This window comes from Cynocephalus volans, chromosome 4 (assembly GCF_027409185.1).
Source record: "Cynocephalus volans isolate mCynVol1 chromosome 4, mCynVol1.pri, whole genome shotgun sequence".
In the NCBI taxonomy this organism is placed as follows: Eukaryota; Metazoa; Chordata; class Mammalia; order Dermoptera; family Cynocephalidae; genus Cynocephalus; species Cynocephalus volans.
Genome location: NC_084463.1, coordinates 66,277,445 through 66,301,522, shown reverse-complemented (window position 1 = coordinate 66,301,522; position 24,078 = coordinate 66,277,445). Strand labels below are relative to the sequence as shown.

General features: G+C 35.5%; 1 pseudogene; it reads left to right on the top strand.

The window, feature by feature from the left end:
* LOC134375184 (rho GTPase-activating protein 20-like) overlaps positions 1 to 24,078 on the top strand; it is a 150,087-nt pseudogene that overhangs the window by 79,965 nt on the left and 46,044 nt on the right.

Sequence of the window (24,078 nt, the reverse complement as noted above, 5' to 3'; positions counted from 1 at the left end):
CTTCTCTCATACTAAGCAAAAGCCTTAAGCCACCAAGGGAGGGCAGCAAACCCTCTCATCCTGAGTCCAGGTGAAGCTCTTTTCCTTCCTGGGGAGAGGTAAAAGCAAAACCCATCTGCCTCTTGGAGAGGGAACAATCTCCCTCACCCAAAGGACTCATGCAAACACCCAGTGCTTCTGGGGAAGGAGTTGAAGTACAGGTCATCTGTCCATATGGGAAGGAAAAAAAAAAAAAACTTCTTGTTCCCAGGGTTCTGCTCCAATACAAAGCAGAGTTCTGCTGCCACTGAAGGAGAGGCTGGAAACTTTCTTCTGCCCAAGAGCTACCACAGATTCATGGCAGAATTTGGAAGCCATGGGGTTAAGGAGGGGCAGGAATATGAGAAGACCCTACCTCAGAGGCCCAGGTACATAGGCTGTGCCTAGAAATCAGACATACCAGAAGTTCTGAGAATTCCACATGCTCCGACCAAGAGCCCAGTGCTGACTAACAAGCAATAGGAGTCTGCTGTCGGGGAAGGGGCTAGCTGCCAAGAGAACTTTCCCTTCTGTAGTACAAGCATTTAGGGATTGCTGAAAGCTGAAAGTAGAGCAGAAACATGGGGAAAAGCCTCCAATATCCCACCCCTTGCATTGAGCACAAGGTAACAGCAGCCCATTGCTGGAAGAATTTGAAGTGTGTGGTATACTGAGGTTAAAGATAGCAACAACAAAATCCAAACCCAACTATTGACTGAATTGACTCAACCTCTCATGCTAATAGCCTAACAGAAGAAGAGACATGCCCATTTCCATGACGCTTTACCTCAGTCTCTATTATTCTTCCATCACAAGGTCCGGCATTCAATCAAAAAGTTCACAACACACTAAAAAATAATGAAACACTACTGTTGAAAGAGAAGACAATCAGCCAGACTGAGAGATGAACCAAATGTTAGAACTATCAGACAGGGACATTTTAACAACTATGATTAATATGTAAAGGATCTAGTGGAAAAGGTAGACCACATTTGCCAAGAGATGAAAAATTTTAACAAAGAGATGGGAATTTTACAAAGCCAAGTGGAAATGTTATAGATAAATATATGATATCAAAGATGAAGAGTTTTTTTAAAGGCTCATCAGTAGACTTGATATAGCTGAACGAAGAAGCAGTAATCCTGAAAGATGGCTGAATAAAAATTTTCCAAAGTGAAACACAAAGAAACACAAAGGAAAAAACAAAAGCATTCAGGAGCCATGAAACAATATCAAACAGTCTAACATACATGTTACTGCGATTCCAGAAGAAAGAGAGAAAGGAAAAAGGGACAGAGAAAATATTTGAAGATATAATGGCTAAGAATTTTACAAAATTAGTAAGGACCCAGAGTATCTCAAGGTGGATAAATAAAACCCAGATCCTCCTACACTAGTAGTCGAGGGAGAACATCCAGGTGAAGAGTGGTGGCTGGAACTGTCAATTTAGCCTTTTGTCCCTTGGCTCCTTACTGCGTTGGAGATCTCTCCCTAGTTATCACTGTTATCATTGCTATCACCACACTGGCTATGTAATACTGTAGCCCAGGTATAGATATAGGAATCTTCCCTAGTGCCAGCATCACAGCCAAAGCAGGCTGGATGGGACTACCTAAGCAAGACACTGGACTGCATTTCTCAGTGTGTTCAATGTCAGTAGGAAGCATTTCTCCTGCCAGGTGTGCAGTTGTGGGAAAGAAAGGTTCTTCATCAATTTTTATTCTACATACTGGCATAGTAAAAGCTCTGGAAAATAGGTAAAAAAACCTCTTCAATCTGGTGTATCCCTCAGTTTCTTTTTCCCAGTACCATATCTATGCCTTCATAGAGTGTGCACTCTGGAAGGAATAGGCATTTTATCGGTCTCGTTCATCCCCTATAACAGTACCTGATAATTGCTAATTTATTCAACAGATATTTTAGCAATAACTATGTATCAAGCACTTTTCTAGGCATTTGGTCATAAGGACTCTGCTTTCATGGATTTTGCAATCTAGTGGGGAGATGGATAGCAAAACACACAAATTATAATATTAGAAAGTGATGTCTAGTATGAGAAAATAAAATGGGGCAATTAGAGAGTGACTAGGTTAGAATAGACAGAGAAGGCCTCCCTGATCTGAGACACCTATTAACATTTCATGGAAGATACTCAGGGAAATGCGGGGCCCTAAAGGAAATAAAGACAACCGTGTACCTTTAGGAAATCTCATTTATAAATTTGGATTTGTTCTTTCCTCTCTTTCTATTGGTCATCTCAGTTCCAACCCCAAGGATCTCCACTCTTTAATAAGGCACCAGATAGAAGAATGAGAGGTCAGAGATAGGCACTCTCACCTACTTCAAAGACATAACTCTTCCTTGGACACTAACCAAGTATCTGCCACCTTCAGAGGAAACCCAAGTATCTGCACCTTCAGTGCAAAAGGGGATTTACAAGACTAGAACAAAAGTATTTCCTATGACCAGGTGCTTCTGAGAACACAGCAGTGAAATCGACAGTCAAACCTTTGGCCTTGTGGTGATTGCCTTCATGTTCCAATCCAAAACATATTAGTGCTAACTGTAATTTACATGTAGGTCTCCCATTTCTCCCCACTCTGGATTTCACTCTAGGAATTAATTGATAAGCTCGACCTAAATCTCATTTCTACCAGATTTTAGTATAGGATTTTTTGTTTGTTTGTTATAAGACAGTGACTCTTTCTACTATATTTGTAGTTGGTACCACCTATTGTAAAACTTTCTGTTCTCTGTTTCATATGTGCTCACCTTGTCTCATTAGATTGTAAGTACCATGAAGGCAGGGACCCTGATTTGTTGTGCTAATGTTTTGAACACATTTGGCTGTGGTTCCAGAAGCAAATAAGGCTTGCTCCGATCCTTTTTGTTGTTGTTGTTTTCTTCTTTTTCAGAAAGTTGTCTACCTAGCTTCCTGGTTAAAAAAAGAGAGAATAGACAGCTCAAATGTGGTTAGTGTTACTCTGTTTTTGTGGAATACTAACTCTCCATGTAAATATCCAGAGTAAAAGTCAGTGGAGAAACTTTTCTGAAGAATGAGAATGAAACTTCTACTGGAATTTAATTGTGTTCTGCTTAAAGATTTATTCTCAGTTCTTCTCCCAACTCCAAGATTCAGAAACCTCCAGAATTTATTTACAATTAGTTTTATTGGGAATGATAGAATTGGTAGAGCACTTTCCCATTAACCTCTCTTTCCAGAGAGGCCTTTATGCCAGGGAAGTTTGCTTTAGTGCTTAAATGGTCAGGGAAAGCACCTATAGCATTGCACTAAAATTTTCACAGTCTGGAAATAAATCAGGCCACACGTGTGTTTGCTCAGCTCCACCAACACAGATGCAGTGTGTGCTTTCTGCTTTGTTAAAGGAATGATGTCATTTCAGCTATGTGAAAAATGACTTAAAATGTGGTTTGGTTTTAGTTGAGCTGTCGATTTTTATTTTGTCTAGCTTTTAACATGTGGGTTCCACACTTTGACATGCATCAGCAGTTATTTATAAGTATTCCATTATTACTAACGTTTTTTAAAGACTGAATAAAATAGAAGTTAAAATATTTCTTTAGCATTAACTTATGATCATTATGATTAAATCTCCTGATAATTTGAACTTGAGGAAAAATTTTTTGAGAATGATGAAAGGACTTTTAATAGAATGATTTTCATATGATGGCTCCTATGACTGATATCCAATGGATAAGTACATTAATGTTTCTTGGTTTTCTTCGATTTGGATTTCAGTTCAGCAAGCATTTGTTGAGTATATGCTAGACTTTGTATTTTGTAAGGAGCAAAATTGAAAGATTTGTCCTCACATTAGGGTTTTGAATTCCAAAACCATGCTGGGCATCTTAGCACATGCTGTTGTACATGTGCACACAGCCTAAGTCTTTGAGAGGGTTGAGTCTGAATTAGAGTCTGTTAGCTTAGGTAAGAGAGACAGTTGCCTTACGTAATATCTAATAGCATTTAGCTTTTTCTCACTTTTTGGAATGATTTGATCACTTGAGAAAATAAAATGGGACAATTAGAGAACTAAATTGCGTGAAGTCAGGTACTCATCTTTCTGGAATTCTCATCCCCTCCTTTTTGATTTCTATTTAGAAGCACTAATGGAAAAGAATTCCAGAAATAGAGTGGCATGGATGTAGAGGTGCTACTACAATCATAAAGGTAGAGAAGGGGAGCAGATGATCAGATGGGTCTACCTCTGCTCCAGAGAGGTGGTTACTTTCTTTACCTGTGTTCCACTGGGATACTGTAACTGTGGTGATTATCAGACAAAAGAGAGAAAAACTCTCTTTCCCACCTCACCCCACCTCTGCTCCAGCTAAAAAATATGAGTGTCACCACACATTCAGACCAAAATGGCTTTGGGATTTGTTTTTGGTTTCTGAATGAATGATACAAATAAACTGAATGATTTCTCCTCTTTTATATGTAGAGAAGAAACTAAGGACACTGTGTTGTGTTTGTTTAGCTGTTCATTCTACAGATATTTGAGTCTTCTATACTAGGCACAGTTCTAAGAACAGGGGAGCAGAAATAAGATTTGGTTCCTGTTGGGAAAACAGAATAGTTTGGTCAGGGCCCTCGCCTTGGGTCCCATTGGGTGTGTTTTTAGCACATCCATTGTAAGCAAATTGTGTGTGTGGGTGGGTGGAGTTAGTGCACATGTGCGCCAATGTATCTTTTTAGTTTTGTTGCTATTCTTGTGTTCTTCACAGAGAGAGAGAGAGTAGAGAGGGTTTTAGTGAAGCAAGGAGGCGGGAGGACGTCAGCCTCAGGCGATAGCCTCAGGCGTCTGCCCTGCGCAGCCATGCTTTCCAACTTATGGCTCCAAGGATCTTTTGGCCAGTTACCTACCTCATAGACTTGCGTGAAGGGGTCTGGCGACCTAGCCTGGCGTGTGTGGGGTCTGGGGACCCAGCCTGGCATGTGAAGGGTTTTTGACCCAGTCTGTGAATGGGCTTGAGGGGTCTGGGAGCTCCAGACCCAGCCCTAGCTCATGAATCGGCCCAGTCAGTGCAGGATTACGGGCAGGTAAAAGAGCCCGACAACTGGCATGGTCACGTAGCTCTACAATTGGCGTCGCGAACAGGATTAAGAGCTAGACAATTGGTACTGTGTGAGGATTCCAGACATTAGCCCTGCATTAGCCGTAGTTGTGGAGCCAAACAGTTCCTGCCTTGCTACATAGTGTAGTTAAAATGTAAAGTGCCAACTAGGAGCTTACCCTCTAATTGGGGAAATATGATGTACAAATACAAAATAAGTAGAGAACGAGGGGTGGGGTGTGTGGGGAGAGGTTGGTAGACTAATACAAAGTTGCAAAGTTACAGTTATACAGGTAGAGTAAGTTCTGGTGCTGTGGGGTGACAATAGCTAATAATGTTGTATTGTGTATTTCAAGATAGCCAGAAAAGAGGATCTTGAATGTTGTAACAAAGAAATGATAAATGTTTAGATGATATACTAAACATTCGGATTAGATTATTATACAACATATGCTTGCATTGAAGTAACAAACTGTACCCCATAAACATGTACAATGAAGAAAATAAAATTTAAAATATTAGTAAAGAATGTGAGCTAATGTGTAATTAAGTGCTAAGTAGAATATTTGTAGGCTATAAATACACTGTCAGCAACTAATTATAACACCTACTACGAGTCAGATAGTGCTAATATACCAGGGATAAGGGGATTTTTTTTAAGGTTTCATATAGTTTCTGTGTTTAGAGAAGAGAAAGATCAAGAAACAGAGCTAATTTAAACATGAGCTATGGAATTTTTCTTGTTCTCAGTGTCCTTTTAGCAATTTTTTTTCACTGTGACCTATTTCAACCAGAGAAATGGAAAAATAAACAAAGATTGTTTCCTACAAGTAAAACTAGATGAAAAATACTGCCCAAACTGCCACTTTTGTCCAGAATTTCATGCCTAATCCAAAGTCTACTTGCTTTAGGCATCAGGAAACCATTGTCCCAGGTCTGACTTTGCAATAAGTAGCTTTGTGACCTTTAGCAAATCACCTGATCAATTTATGCTTCAGTTTTTCTCTTTTGTCCAAGACATAACTCTCCGAAAGACATAGAAGAAATGCTGACTCCTCTGTGAAGCTTTTTCTGATCTCGTCTTCCTCCCTGTCCACTCCTCTGCAACTTCACCACCTAGTTGTCAGGGAGGACACTTTCTGACTCCTAAACTCCCTTAATATTTACCTCTTTTCTATGATACTTACCACCTTTAACCTTCTTTTGTATCATTTTTACATCTAATTACACTGTTTTTAATACATATTAATGGCAATGAACATGTGCCTGTTCAATTTAGAGAATTTTTATTTGTTTTGGTGACGATGAAATGAAATGAAAGATGTTAAGATTGTACAGGGTAAAAAGTTATTTTAAATGCCATACCTTTGAAGTACTGTTATATCACATTTCATTTAGGTGTTTTCACCATTGGTGACAGCACCAGGTGGAAAGGATTAATAATTGTAAAATAGACAATTTCTTATACAGTAGTAAATATAAAATTGTTTTTCTGTACAATTTGAGCCTTTTAGCACAAAGTTTTTTGACAATGTATGTTGCATTTGTTCTATATAATTTTAAGACTTGAGTTTACTTTTGTTTGAAAATGGAAGGTATGTTAGATTTTAATGCTTCAAAGTGTAAATGTCAAGATTAGATTTTCCAATGTAGGCTTGCGTGAAGTACTTGAGATATAGTAAGGCAGCCCTATCTAAGACTTCAGCATGTTTTTAGTATGTTATTGCTTTTATTCTACCTAGAGTAAGTAAGTTTTAGTACAGTAAAATAAGCAACCAAGTTATCTGGAAACCTCAGTTATCTGAATTTTGGTGTACTTTTATCCAAAAGAGACATGTGAATATTTTATTGCAAGTTAACATCAAAGATTTACTGATTTAAAAAGCATTTCGTGTTATGATGTGGGACTTATGAGTCTGTTCCTTTGTCTGGAATCATAATTCATTGTGTCTCTAACATCTACATAATCCTCAGTTATCAAGGATTCAGATACACACAGTTCCTGACTTAAGATGGTTTGACTTATGATTTTTCAGCTCTGTGATGGTGTGAAAGTGATACACATTCAAGTAGAAACCATAATCGAGTACCCATACAACCATTCTGTTTTTCACTTTCAATACAGTACAGTATTCAATAAATTACATGAGATATTCAACAACTTGTTCTAAAAGTAAGTGTGGTGTTAGATGATTTTGCCCAATTGTAGGCTATGTAAGTATTCTGAGCATATTTAAGCTATGATATTCCATAAGTTTAGGTATATTAAACCCACAATATTTTCAACTTAGAATGGGTTTTTATCAGAATGTAACACCATTGTAAGTTAAAAACATCTGTACACACACATATTCATATGTACATATACATATATACATATATATTGTGACATACATATGTTAGATTTGGTAGACAGGAAGGCTGTTCAGTCCTAAATGTTAAAACAAAAAATCCCAGGTTTTTTGGTAATTATTCAAGGCTTTAATATGTAAGATAGTTTTAAAACATTCTTTTGGAAAACTGAAATGGACTGGCTGTCAAAGAGAGTATTCTGACTTCTTTTCTTTATCTCACCTGATACTTAACTTCCAATAACAATTTGCAAAAAGTTGGTAGTGTTTCTTAAATGTTATTGCTACTGAGCACAAGAAAGCATGCTTAGCATTCTCACAAGGGAGATACTTTCTTGGAACTGTGGGGAAGAATTTTCTGGAATATGTGAAAATATCTACTCTAATTATGATGTAGCTTTTAGGTTCTATTAACTTTAGTTGTTTTAGCTGTTGTAGGGAGAGAATACTGTTAGAGCTTTGTAAATAGCTCTACCAAATAATGGACAATATCATTTTATTAGGGCTTCCCTGGATTAGAGACATCTTTTGTATGTATCCAGTCTTATTTGTTATCTTCTTAACACATTTTTCCAGAAATCGAACATGGTTTTGAACAAGTTAGATAGTGACATTGCAGAATCATCAATTTCCAAAAATTTGAAGTTAACATAAAACCAAGCTGGAGTCATTTCTTCATGAATGCCCATCAAGTTGTTCTTCTCAGGGTCACTAGAGAACTTCATAATCTTTGGTCATATCATCTTCCTTGACCTTCCTTCAGCATTGGACACCCCAGTCTCTCCCTTCTTCCCTTGGCTTCTTGGTTCTGTTTACTGACAACCAGCTTGTTCTGCTTTACTAGTTTCTCCTTTTCCCAAACTGTAAATGTCGATATGCCACAGGGCTCAGTACTTGAACCTGCTCTCCTTCTGTACTAACTTTCTAGATGATCTGATCTCTCCTGCAGCTTTAAAATCCCCATTTTGATGTCTAATAGCTGTTTCAAGCCTAACTTGTACAAAACCAAATTTCTTATCTTCATCTCTACCCCAGTTGCTCATGCCAGAAATCACTCTATCATCAAATCCTTTTAAGTTCTACCTTTGAAATATATCCAGAATTCCACCCCCCGGTTTTTTTTTTTTGTGTGTGTGTGTGTGTGTGTGAATTTATATATTAATTTTTAGCTCCCACCAATAAGTGAGAACATGTGGTATTTCTCTTTCTGTGCCTGACTTAATCAGCCACAATGTATATCGACGAAATAAAATTTTTTTAAAAAAGCAAGATATCTCATTAATCTTTACATTAATTAGATGTTGAAATGCTATTTTTGAAATATTGGACTAAATAAAATATATTGTTAAAGTTAAAAAAAAGAAAAGAAAAGAAAAGAAATATATCCAGAATTTCTTAGCACCTTCACAGCTACCATCTTTTGCAAACCATCATTATCTCTCTCCTAAGTTACTATATTGCAAAAAGCCTCCAAAAAGTTTTTATTTAAATAATTTTAGCCAACTCTTTACTGTAGTTTTCTTTTAAATTTTCTTTCTTTTTTGGGGAGGCAGGGGTTTTGCAGCTGGCTGATAAAGGGATCTAAACCCTTGACCTTGTTGTTATAACACCATCTTTTAAAATTTTGTTGAAGCAAGTATTTAATGCATGCTTCCACTCTTGCCTCCCTCCAGTCTTTTTGCCATCTGTTCGCCATATGGATTCTGCTGCTTCTCTGTTCAAACCATCCCCTCTTCTATCTCACTTCGACTAAAATGTGAAATTCTTTGTGTGGCCCCTAGCTACTTCATTGGCTGCTATATTCCCAGTACTTTGAATAGTATTTAATGTACTGTGGGCAATCACTCGTGTGTGAGTGATGGAATAAATTATTTTTAGATGTGGAATATGATTTGGAATTTAAAAAATAAAAGTTAAACCTTCATCAAATAGTTTAGCCACCTCAATATAGAAAAACAACACTCTGAATTAAAATATTCCATTATATTCATGTTTTTATTTAGCATCCACTAAAAAAATTATTTGCTTTAATTCTTCAAATGATTTAATTTGAAATAAATTTATCAAAAACAAGAATGTGCTCAAAAATTTATTTCAAAGACTAATGATTTTTTTTAAAAGAAACTTTAACGCATTGAACCTCTTATTTTCTTTTAAAAATGTCTTAAAGCAAGTATTCATTATGTGGTTCTTACTTATCTTAAAACATATTATGTAGGTATTTTTTCAGGATAATCGTTAAAGTTTCCTGTCCAAGCTATCTCTTCTATTAATTATGAATCAACTAATTGAATCAACTCATTTATGTATTAACCTGAATATTGACATTTTGGCATTAATGAGCTGGAGGTGATAGGTAACTTAAGTCAGTGCCTGGAGTATACTGCCTTTAAGACTTTGTAATTCATAGGTATAATATGGTAGTTCTTAATGTCCTAGTTACAAGTTATTAGCTGATATTTTTTAACTTTAACAGACCTAAAAATTGTAGATAAAACTACCTTTAATCAGGTATTATTCTTTTTTCTCTTTTTAGTGTACCATTATTTAATTATTACCTGAACTAAACTAGTCAAACTACTAGAATGCCTAATCTGCATACTAGTGACTTGGTTCATTGTTGAATCAGTAAATAAACATATAGCCACATCACATTGTAATTACTACATATATAAATTTCCTTGAGTAGCCTGAGTGTTTTCTCCACTCTTCTTTGATTCAAGTTGACCGAAACCAACTTTACTTAGTTGATAATGAAGATAAGTAGTATTTTTAACTCAGCAGGCCATATGAAAGTGACTGGTTTGGTGTTTTCTCCAGTCCTTAATTGGTATCTCTCTGTTTGTACTCATTGTTTCATAATCCAGTAGAGCTATTCTTCTCAAAAAGTTGCCATTTTTACTAGGCTATTCGAAGCTCTCAAGCTCAAATTTTTCTCTGATTAATGGGCTTGCATCATGGTATGTAATTTGTATATAAATTATCACCTTATGAAGTCCTCAGAGACAATGCTTATAGGGTCTTGTTCTCTCCTTTGTTTTTGTAATGTCAAATGCTTTGCACTAAGTGAATTCCTAATAGATGTTGTTGAGCAGTTTCTGTGTCAAGGCTGTGAGGAAGTGATATAATTAACTCCCTTCTTTGGAAATGATGTTTCTTTGTGTGTGGATCTTGCTCTATTAGTGTAACTATTTATTAGTGTCCTTTTCTGTCCTTCACTCCCTCTTTCCATTCTTGTTATTCTGTCTTTACTAATTTAATGTTTTCCTTGATCTTTAAATATTAGCATTATTGTTGATGTAAGATTGTTGGTCTCATTATATCATAGAAGCTGTCTGTTCCAATCAGCATTTTGATGATAATTTTTAAATGCTGCTTTGAATACTTCTTGCTTTTCAGCCCTTGCTCACTCTGTTTATCTAACCACTCATCCATCTATCCTGCTAAGCCCTTATCCTATCTTAGTTCATTTTGATCTTGGGATTATCACTAGGCTTTGTTCTCATAATCCAAGTCAGAATTCAGACTGTATGTGAGCTACATGATTCATCATTTTATCACTGAGAGTACTTGGAAGTGGAAGTATAGTATATATTGCAATCACATCATGTTATTATCACTATATGTAGTTTCCTTTGGTGATTTGAATGTGATTTTATCAAGATAATGACAATTGAAATGTCATAGTACTTTCTTATGCTTTGTCTCATCAATAAGACAAATGGTTGTTTTAGACTATATTTCCAGATAATATGCTTTCAATGCTGAGATGTTCAAAATAGTCATTAATATTTAATGGATAAATTTTTATTGCTGAGTAAGATACAGTTTTGATGTTGATAATGGTTTTTATAGCTTTATTTCAATAGTTATGTCTTTTTGTTCCAAATTACTTCTGGACTAATTTATTGTCTAAGACTCAACAGGATTACCCCTTATACAGGCAATATAGGGAGTTCTAACCTGATATATTACCACCAGGTAAGGTAAAACATGCTAGAACTCGATAGTTTATTAAGTTGGTTTTACTCTTTAGAGTACATGTTATAATGATTGGTACTTGCATCAGGAAGATTAATTTGACAGAAGTGAGAAGTGAGTAATATAGATTAGAGAAAAGAGCATGAAAGTAGAGAGTTCAGTTAGGAGTTCATTATGAATGAAATGACTGTAGGTTACGTGAGGGCTTGGAGTCAAGAAATTTTATTCTTTAGTTAGAATGTCCTTAAAACAAAAGAAATTATTATATGTGGGGAGCAAAAGAGGGAAGAATCAAAAGTCACACTAGGACCTTCATACGTTGCTGGTGGGAATGTCAGCTGATGCAGCCAATGTGGAAAACAGTTTGGCAGTTCTTCAATAAGTTAAACATAGAATTACCATATGATCCATTAATTTTACTCCTGGATATGTATTCAAAATTATTGAAAACAGATATTCAAATAAAAATGTGCACACAAACTTTTATAACAGCACTATGCAGAATGGCCAAAAGGTGGAAAATGACTCAAATGTTCATCAGCTAATGACTGGATAAATACATTTGGTATATTCATACAATGGAATATGTTATTCAGCAATCAAAAGGAATGAAGTATTGATACATGCAACCACATCTATCAAACTTGAAAACATTATGCTAAGTGAAATAAACTGGACATAAAAGGACATATGTATTATATGATATGACATATCCAGAATAGGCAAATCCATAGAGACAGAAAGTTTTTAGTAGTTGCCAGCCAGGAGCTAAGGGAAGTGACTGCTTAATAGGTATAGAATTTCCTTTAGGGGTGCTGAAAATATTTGGGAACTAGATGGTGTTAATGGTTGCACAACATTGTTACTGTACTAAATACCACTGAATTATACATTTTTAAATGGTCAAAATGGAAAATTTTATTTGATGTGCATTTTACCATAATTTTTAAAAAGAACTCAAAATTAAGCTAGTTAAAAAGAAGCAACACTAGGACAAGAATCACAAACTGAAAGGATTTCAGGGCCCTAGGAAGTGCAGTAGACAGTAAAGAAGTAGCAGAGAGGGAACGTGGTGAACTAGACATTGAAACCCAAATGTTTTTGAAAATCCTCTGTGGGCCAAATAAAATAAGACTGTGGAGTGCGGTTTCCAACCTCTACTAGAAATGGAGCTGAATAACTAGACTCAAGTTCCAAAAGAATACAGAGTAATCTAAGCTGTTTGCTTTGTATCTCCACCATTTTAGCACAATGCCTAGCCAACACATATAGACGCTCAGCAGGTATTTAATGCATGAAAAATAAATAAAAAATAAAGAATGTGCAGTAAGGCTGTATTTTTTCTTAGTCAGTTTTATCTTCATCTCACCCCTCACAACTTATCAATTTACATATTTTAACAATCTGTGTTTATTTTATTGTGGTAAAATACATATCATAAGGATTGTCATTTTAAGCAGTTTTAAACATACAATTGCATGGAATGAATTAACAATCTTTTAAAAAAATATCTCTTAAATATGTTTTCTTCTATCTTTCCTATCCTTTTCTCACTGCCAACTCAGGTGTGCAACATTTCTTGCCTAAGATTACTGCAGTAACTCCCTAATGTCTCCTTTCCTCTAAGATGCCCTTCTCTGTGTTCTTCAATATGTTACAAAACACAGTATACTGCTTAAAATCCTTTAATGCTTTCAGATAAAATCTAAGCCCCATAGCATGGGAAAACATTGATGATCTGGCCCCTTCCTCATTTGCTGCAACTCTTCCTCAGGTGCTTGTAACTCCAGACTTCCTGAACTTTCCACAGTTCCTGAAGCACACGGTGCAGGTACATGTTTGACATGTTCTTCTTAGAGTTCTCTTCAGACTTCATTGGTCTGTCTGTCTTAAAACTTTGGTTCTTCCAAGAAACCTTTCTAACCAATCCAATCTCAGGTAGGGATTCCTGTTTTTGCTCTTCTTTGTGCCTTGGCACTTTGCATTTCTTTTATTGCACTTACCTTACCTCACTGGTTTATCATTGTGTTTACTAGTAAGTCTGAATCCCCTGTCAGACTGCTAACACCTTAAGGCCAGGGATCTAACCTATCTTCAGTGCCTGGCACATGGCAGGTAGCCAGCAAAGGCAACCCTTATCACTATTACAAATAACTTATTATATGGTAATTGTGTGTTCAGTTAATGTCAAATGAGAATATGAATGTTAGATGTCATATAGAGATGCCAAGCAAGGATTCAGTTGAGAGAAAGTTTTCATGGAATAGATGGCATTTGGAATGGGCTTTGAGATATGAGTAAATTTCTGGAAGGTAAATTCTATTCATTTATTCAATAATTATTGAGCAGTGACTATGTGCTCGTTACTGTAACAGGCTTTGAGGTTGTCCAGGTCCTATATAGCACTGGTCATCATAATCTCTTATTGATTACCACTTATAAACATAGACATTTCCAAGAAGTATTCTGAATTTTAGTTTATTTTGTGATTTACAACAAAGCACCACCTCTAAAACTGTACCAAAAAGTGGATTGACTTTTAGAATGAGCCTTAGCAATAAATTAAGAGATATTACTGTGGCCATCTTTCATGAAAGTTATTATCTAGTTTTAGCAAAAGAACGATTACGTTCCTAAAACTCCTTTTTGCCTTCAGAAATAGCTTCACAATCCCATTTAAAAATGAAATGTTAATATATAAGAAGCAAGCAACAGGTTAATTCTTAGACTCTGCTTGTATTTGTTAGATCATTTTAGAGCTCTGTTAATTATAACTTGTAAATCCTAATCAGGTTATATTAAGAGGCTAAATAGAAGGTTATAATCTTACCCCTCCCCATTTCCATAGTCTAAGAGACTAAAATAAACACATCTACTTTGCACTCAGATTAAAAATAAAGACTTCAGAAACACGTAATTGAGAAATACATTTTTAAGTAGGAGACACTGATTAAGATTTGTAGTTTTAAAAAACATAAAGGTTGTGTTTTTGTTTCCTTCTATGAAATATTTTTTCTTTTTAAATTATGTGGGTGCTGAGATGTTTATTTTTCTCTGAAGTACTGCGTGAATGTTTTTTAACCAATGCTGAGCTTGCTAAAGTATTAAAACATCTCTTGCCATACTTATATGTTGATCTTTAACATGACAGAGTATAGAGTATATGTTGATAAACCCACACAGAAAAATAAAAGTAATTTCATTGTGGATTCTCCTCAAAGCCACCACCAAATGTACTTATTTGACAGTATTACCGTGAAGTAGAAATGAGTTGCTATGTATGAACATCCTTTGGAATTGCTTTAAAATAAAAACCGTTTTTAAAAATAGCCTAATTAATCTTTGGCCTAGGCTAACCCCAAGCAAAAAATAATAATTTCCTAATTGCTTCTGATTAACCTTAATTTATAAACATTTAAACATTTAGAAGTATTGTTTAAACCAGAGGTCAGCAAACTGTGGCCCAGACAGACCTCCTGTTTTCGTGCATGAAGTTTTATTGGAACACAGCCATACCTGTTCACTTATGTATTGTCTATGAGTGATGTAGCAATACAAAAGCAGAGTTGAATAGTTTCAACACAGACTGTATGGCCCTCAAAGCTTAAACTATTTATTATCTGACCCTTTAAGTAATAGTTTCAGGATCCCTAGTTTAAACCATACTGCTCTCTGCTGGTTTATTACTATAACCAAAAAGCAGTTGTTTATTGGATACCTAAACCGAAATGCAAAAGATGATTTTCTCTCTCAGTATTTTCTTGTCATTCCATAAAGAGATTAAGGCTATGTAAAATGCTATTTTAGCCATTCTTTCTTCCATTTATTGCTTGCTAGCCTTGTCCTTGCTCAGTTTTGGCAAGAGTAAATGAAGCTTTCTTCCTATCTTCTATAAATTTGAAGATCACTACATAGTAAAAGATGTCATTATACCTTTTTTTGATCCCTCACCCTAAGAGAATTTGAGAGAGAAAAGATTCTTCTCTATGATGGAGAATGTGGGCATTTTCTTTTGTCCCTGCTTAATTCCAATCTATAATAGCAAGCATAAAAACCCCTTTTCCCTTTTCTTCCAAAGGATTCTAATTGATTTACTTGCCTTGTTCTTCACCTATACATCTTTTTGTTATACATAGTCCCCCATTACCCACAGTTTCAGTTACCAGCAGTCAGCCACTGTGGTTCTCAAACATCAATGTGTAGTAGTTACTTGAATGGCTTGTTAAAATACAGAATGTTAAACCAACCCTTCAGCATTACTGATTCAGTAAGTCTGAGGTGGGCCTTAAAATTTGCATGTTTAAGAAGTTCCCAGTTATTGCTGATACTGCTGGTCAGGGGACAACACACAGAGAATGACTATAATAGAGGAAGGGATGGCTGATCACTCAGGCATTATCTCAAAGTTGTCAGGATAGTGTATGGTCCTTAGACTTTTAGTATTCCTGGGAGAGATCAGACATTATGACCCATACTATTCAAACCCAAGGAACATAGATAAGCTAGAATCCCCATTTATTATAGCTGCCAGGTGAATCGGATAGTTGGGGTGATAAGTCATGGCCTCTTACGACCTGTACTTTAATGGAGACTCTGCCAAGTTCTTGTTCTTTAAGCTCCTTTTTACTGAGACTAATAGAGAACTATCTCTTAGTTCTTGTTATTATTATTGTTATTACTGTTGCTTGGGGTTTATTTTATTTTATTTTATTTTATTTTTTAATTGCAAAAAGAACCCTTAAAAATGTGTTAGAAAAACCTAAGCAGAAATCTGGTCAAGTAAATGAGCAGATAGGTCACACACCCCAAAGAAACACACATATCTAATAAATACATTTTAGGATCTGGTTGTGGTTGGGGGTGTGGCTGGCCCTTGGCTCCCATCTCAGGACCTCTGAACATCTTGGCTGGCTGTGTTGCTTGCCTGGATGTGGGCAAGGGATGGCCTAGGCCCTTGTCCCCTGCATGCAGACCCCCAGGCATCTCGTCTGGTTTTGTTGCTTGCATGGATGTGTCACTGTTGCTTGGGTTTTTTATTTATTATTATTATTATTTCAACTCTAAATTGTTTCCCTGAGATGACTCTCAATATACTTAACTATGCATTTATAAACCATACTTTAGGATTGGGTTGCTTTCACGCAACCCAATAGCTAATCATATCTGTTATCTTTTTGTCTTTCATCAGTAATCTTAATTCTACTTTTTGGGTACTTATTAGTATAGTTAGTACCATATACAAATTATAAGGGAAATTTAAAGATCTTATAATCCGAGTCTAACTTCCCTACTTTACAGCTGCAGAAACAGGCAACCAAATAACTTGCACGCTACTTTGCAAAAAAGTTAGAATCAGCCCCTACCTCCCAAGCCATTAAGTCCTAACCTACTCAACTAAACTACTGAGCTCAGTCACCATGGTGGAGGAGGGAGTTGAATCAATGTGAAATGTTTGTCTCAGAGGCTACATAGAATTTTTAAATGCACATATTTTGAAACCATGCTTACTTGTAAATCGCCTTCACTTAATTATGGTATATTTTGACTACTGTAAATAGCTTCAAATCTGTAAAATGAGGGATAACTTGTACCTTTAGTGCTGATTGTTTCTTTCTTCTTTAAAACATCATTAGGAAAGTATACAGGCAAGCAGTAGGTAGGGAGAAAATATTTCCCAAAACACGTACCTGACAAATGACTGCTATCTAGGAAACATAAAGAAATTGCTACAACTCAGTAATAAAAAGATACATACATGATTTTTGGATAAATAGGCTAAAGATTTAAGGACAGTTCCCAGTGAAGATACACAAATGGCCAGTAAGAACATGAAATAAATTAATTAGTTATCAGAGAAATGAAAATTAAAATCTTAATGAGATGGTACTATACATCCACTAGAGTAGCTAAAATTCAAAAGACGGACACCACCAAACCTTGGTAAGGTTGTGGAGAAACTGGAACTCTTCTACAGTGTTGCTGGGAATGTAGAATGGTACAACCACTTTGGAAAACTAGTGTTTTTTGTAAAATTAAACATACACTTGCTCTGTGACCCAAAAGTTCCACTCTGAGGTAGTTGCCCAAGAGAAATGAAAACATAGGTCACAAAAAGAACAATAGAACATTTAATAGCAGTTTTATTCATAAAACTGGAAACGGCCCAGATGTCCATCCATAGGAGAAGAGATAAACTTTGGTATGTTCATACATTGAATACTATTCAGTAATATAAAGGAAGGGATTACTCACAAATGTAACAATATGAATGAATTCCAAAAACATGCTGAGTAAAAGATATCTTACACAAAAGAGAATATACTGCGGTGTCATTTACATAAAATTCTAGAATAGGCAAAACTAATCTTCATTGGGAAATAGTGGTTGCTTATGAGGAGATGGAATAGAGACTGACTGGTATAAGGAGTTTGGGGGTTGATCATGGAAAAAGATATGACCATTGGACAGGATTGCCTGAGGAGATAAGTCGCTCATAGCATGAAACTGTCCAGAGGCTTATGGCAAGGGGCCACCATCCAGAAGGGGAGGAGGACAAGGGAACCTCCTACAAGAGAGGAAGATCAGAGAGGATATCTCTGGCAGTTACATGTCCAGGTAATGTTGCACAGTAGCATGGCGGTGGTGTGGGGGACTAAAAATCTGCTCATTTGGGCTGTTTTTCAAATAATTGGGTGTGTAAACTTGAATTTGGTACCAGCGAGCTTTTGAGCTAATAGGTCTCAGCATACAATGAAAAAATAAACAACCTAGGGGCCAATGCATAGAGATAATTTATAGAATTACTGAGAAGGGACAAGAGGAAATATTCTGGAATGATAATAATTTTCTGTATCTTGATAGGGATTTAAATTACACAGATGAATACATTTGTCAAAACTCAGTGAATATACACCTAAGATTTGTGCATTTGTGTATTTCATTTTTAAATTAATTTTATATCAAAAGAAAAATTCTAAATAAATATTGAACTCTAATGATATGCATACCAAAATATTTTGGAAGATATGCACTGCTGTATGCAGTTTGCACTGAATGCCAGAAATAAAATGAATAAAGAGATAGAAGGATAGATAGTTGAGTAGGTATATGATAAAGCAAGTACATAGAATATTAATGGTAGAATCTACATTGGAGTATACATGTGTTTACTATAAAACTATTTCAGCTTTGCTTTATGTTTCAAAATTTTTATAATGAAACTTTAAAGACTGTTGTGTGGAGAATAGACTGGAGACCAATAAGGACACTATGCCATTGCATTAAAAACATTATAGAATTTTATATTTCTTGTCCAACTATCAGCTGTACTCTTATAAAAACTTGGTTCTATACTTGATCATTTGAATAGCTGATCTGTGGCATTTGATCTGTTACAGGAAAAGTCCTTCTGCTAGTGTTGACACATCTGCATTTCTGTCATCATTTATGTGCTCCAGTAGGACTCTGCTGATTGATGCCCCAGTAGAGCTGAAAAGAGGCCTGCAGAGGCAGGAGCGACACCTTTTCCTATTCAATGATCTGTTTGTTGTGACTAAAATCAAGTAAGTATACTGCATACTCTCTCCCAGTAATCATTATAAGATTGCATTTCCACTAACAAAGATACCTTTTCTACACAATGTTTACCGTAAGAATGTCTGGCCTCTATTACTAAAGCTAATATCTGTAGTGAGCTTTTTGTTTTGTTTTTGCCAAAAAAAGTCAATTGTTATTCATGCAACAAATGTCTATTTAATCTCTGTTCTGTGCTATGCTCTGAATAAATTTATTCTAAGATGCAATGAAGAATGTGATGGGTATGGTCCCTGCACTTTGGGAGCTTAAATTCTTATGCGTCGGGGAGGGAATTATAGATTGTGATTAGTGCTATGAAGAAAATAGGGTGCTGGGTGAAGTAAAATGGGGGGAGATATATATTATGTAGGTGAATTAGGACCAAAAAATAATTGAAGTTCAATGAAAAGCAACCAGCTATTCAGGTATTGTGAGAATAAGCATTCTAGGTAGAAGGAATAGCAGGTCTAAAGCTGTTGAGAAAGGTTGGTCCTTGGAGGAGTTAAAAGGCCTGTGTTACTGGAACATAATGAACAAAAGAAGAATGATAGGAGTTAAGATTAAAGTAGACAAGGGTTAGGTTATCATGGTCTTTGTAGGTTATATTAGTTATCTATTGCTAAATTAACCCAAAACATAAGAGTTTAAACTATAAACATTTTATAGTTTCTCTGAAGACAGGAAGCTGGAAGTGTTTATCTGGGTGGTTCTGGCTCAATGGGCCTCATGAAGTTGCAGTCATTTGTTGGCCAGGGTTGCAGTCATCTCAGGCTTGACTGAAGTTGGAGAATCCACTTTCAGGTTCACTCATGTGGATTCTGGCAGCCTCGGTTCCTCACTGGCTGTTGACCAGAGGCCTTAGTTCGCACGTGCGTGCGTGCGTGCGTGCGTGTGTGTCAGCAATGGAGAGAGCACCAAAATAGAAGCCATATTCTTTTATTTTGGAAGTGGTGTGCCATCATTTCTGACATACTCTATTGGCCACACAGATCGTCTTGGTACAGTATGGAAGAGAACTTCGCAAGGGTGTGAATATCAGGAAGTAGGGTTCATTGGGTGCCATCTTGGAGGCTTGGTTCCACAAAGGTTGTGATAAGGAGTTTGGATATTATTCCAAAGGGTTTTAATTGGGGGAGTGGCATAATGTGATTCATGTTTTTAAAATATCATTCTGGCTCATGTTAGATAATGGATTGAATAATGGTAGGCAAGAGTGCAAACAAGGAGACCAGACAGGAGGTTATTGTAGCAATCCTGATGAGAGATACGGAGGCTTCATCTGAGGAAATGACAGTTAAAAGAAGGATACAGACATATTTGGAATATACTTTAGAAGTACCTAAGAGAATTCACTTTCTGTTCAACACTAAATGTTCATGTTCAGTGTTAATGCATTAATACCCAGACTAGAACATGGTAGCTACTACTTGCTCCATCCCCCATTCTCATTATTTATGAAACATCATGAACGATAAGGGTATTTTAACAAATTCAGTCTCATCAAAGGGATTATTAGTCACTAGAGAATAGTAAACACTTTTTCCTAATACCTACACTCTCACACCTAAGTTGTTCAGTGTCATAAATGAGACATGGGCAGGGCTAAGTACTAATTTTGCAACATGCTATATTTAATCTGAGTGGTATTAATAGCAATAAAAACCAAACATTTATTGGGATCTTATTGTATGTTAGGTATTATTCTAAGTACTTTAACCCTTATAACAGTTCTACATGGTGGGTATTTTTTGCCTCATTTTACAAGAGAAATTGATACTGAGAGAAGTTAAGTGACTTCCCTAAGATCACAAAGTAATTAGTTGAGCCCACATGTGAACCTAGGTCCATCTTATTTCAAATTTCATTCTTTTAACCCATATGTGGTCTGCTGCCTCTATTACTCTTTGTTTTCTTCTGGATTTCATAGATTTCTCAACCATATAGTTTTTATTAACATTAAATCAGTCTTTCCCTTTGTGATGAGTAAAAGTGTCCAACTACTCATCTAGTAAGAAATGGAATGAAATGTTTAGTGAACTGTTCATATATTTTTTTAAATGCAAAGATAAAGAAAACAGTTTCAGAATGCGTTTTGAATAGAAATAATACAATGTAATTATATTTGGATGTTGATGTTATGAGGAATACAGAGAAAGAAAAGTCTCTCCTATGCTTTTGCACTAGGTCCACTTAAAGCTCTAAGTAGGGAGGCTATTAACACAGGAACAAATCATTATTTTTTAAAAATGTAGTTTAGTTATGATTTTTTTGTTTAAAAGTTATTAGATGGGTTCTATATTCTAGGTATTATAATAGGAGAATCACAAATGTCTCATTTAATTTTCCTAACAAATTAGAGGTGGGAAAGGGAGAGGGGAGGAGGGGTTAGCAAGAAATTAGTGAAGGGGCACAAACATTGATTACATTTTGCAAACATGAGTATACTAATGATCCTGACTTGATCACCACATATTGGTGATCAATAAAAAAAACTGTCAAAAAAATAGTAGGAAAAAATCATAACAGTTTTCCTAACAAGTCCCCAAAACAAGAGTTGTTTTACATATTGAACACAGAGGCTCAGTGAGGTTTGTTGGGTACTAGAAAATGGCAGACCTGGGGTTTGAATGAAGGCCTTAATTCCAATGGCTGGCTCTTTTCACTTTACTGCATTGTGCTCATTAGGTACAAAGCTTTTTGCTCAGCCTGGAGGTAGATACACAGACAACAAAAATTTATTATAATAACCCATTTCCTAAACTTTAGAACCTTAAAGACTATTTACTTGTAACATGCATCTAGTTCATAGGGAGGAATGTATTTTCCTTTATCTTTAGATTTTTTTCCTTTAGCAGTTGTAGTAATATTTATCATAGAGGGCCTTTGTTTTCTTACCTGAAGTTATTTATGTTCTGTTTACTGGTAGCATCTAAGTGGTTTTTATGTAACCTAGGTTTTGGTAAAAACTTTTTATATAAGGACAATTTCTTTTCCACTAGAAAATTGCTGTTTTAGATATATTGGAAAAATGTGTGCCAATCTTCTACTTCTATAGCTCACTTTTTATTTTGATTGTACCTAAAGTCACACAGTTTGTTTCCAGACTGCTTTTGAGAGAACTCTTTGTGTCCACTTCAATGCTTTTATGAAGTGACAAAACTTATATGAATTGATTTAAGGGTTGTTTTTTGAGAGATTCAATTCATTTTAGTACTTTCTATATCTGCTGGGGATATTTAAAAGTGTGAGTGATCTAAGTTGTTTTTACGTATTTTTTTGCCATAAACCCAAGACCCTTGGGATAAAACATGGATATTTGAGGAGATAATTATATTATTATTGAATCCTGCCACATTGCAAAAATTTTGACCACCACTTTTCAGGAAATCGCTTACATGATCATTCTTGTAGCAAACATTTAAATATATTCACAGATCCTTCTTAATATGAAAGAACTTATTATTTTTATGAAATGAACAGCAACCAAGAAGAAATAGCCCCCTGCAATACCAAACCTGTTTATTTCCTATCACTTCTCACTTTTAGATGAAGGATTGGGTAGTACTGTGAATCAATATATTTGCTGAAATTATCCAAGACTAGCAGTTAGTCTTTATACTTAGCCATGAGGAAGTAGGGGATAACTTAATTTCCATATTATATCACCTCATCTTCATGCTTCATTTGGAAACTGCTTTCAATCTTTAGTTGAGCCTACAGAAATAAACTCAAGCGGGATAAATCATTGACTAGCTACTTACATATTTATTTAGTCAAACTAAATAAATTGTAGTAAGTGCAATAATATAGAGGATGTTAAATGCTTCCTTTTATTGGCTAAAGTGTTACATTTGCTCCATTTTGTGCTGAATGTTGAAAGCGTTTGCTGAAAATTGTTTTCAGTTTATTGTCATTGTTTTCCTTACTAAGTTAGAAAAGTGTTAAAGCTAGATGAGTTATTAGAGACCACTTTTGATATTCATTAGAAAAATAAATAAGAATTGTTTTTCCAATAAAATTATGGTTTTTCATTTTTTAAAACAGCATCTGTTGTATAGACATTAAAATATTTAGAAAAGTTAATATTTTTTAATAGTCATAGAGCACCTGTATTAGTCTGTTTCTGTTGCTTATAACAGAAGTATCTGAAACTGGGTAATTTGTAAAGAAATAATATTTATTGCTTATAACTGTTTTTGGTAACTGGTAAGTCCAAAGTCCAGGGAACACATCTGGTGAGAGCCTCATTCTTAGTGATGACTCAAAGTGCCACAGGGTATCATATGGCAAGAATGGCAGAAGCGAGAGAGAGAGAGAGAGAAAGAGAGAGCAAGCTTCTCATGAGCTCTCCATTTGAAGCCATCAGAACCACACCCATAACCACCATTAAACCATCAATGGATTAATCCATTCACTAGGGCATAGTCCTCACTATCTAATCACCTCTTAAAGGCCCTACCTTTCAATTACCATCATAGGATTTCTCACCCTCTTAATACTGTCACAGTGGGAATTAAGTTTCCAACATGAGCTTTCAGGGGACAAACATATCTAAACTACAGCAGTACTCCTATGGAATTTACAGAGAGAAAATGACTGTACTTACCTCACACCCTCTTAAGCCATCACTATTCTCATATTTTATTTCCTAAAGCAAATAGTAAACAATAATGAGTTCTGTTTAAGTGAAAAAGATGAAGTTAAACAAAGTCTGAGTATTAATTCATTATCAATAGAATTGCCATGATATACTTGTGGAATACATCTTGATCTATGCCCTAAAATATATTTGATAAGATATCTTCATCTTAGAATATGGAGAAAGCTCCCTAGAATCTTGTGTATTTCAACATTACACTTTAATTCCTTACAGTTTAAAGATTGGAGGACAGGAAAGCAAAGTATATCTGTTATCTTAATAAATTTACAGTAAGGAACTACATTGTAGAAATAAAGATTTGGTTTTAGGGGTTGTTTTGTTTTGTTTTCAGCCAGTTCATGTTAGATTTATATATTTTAAAATTTTTGTAGCATAATGCTATTGGACATTGAGAGTGACAAATCTGAAAAAGTACAC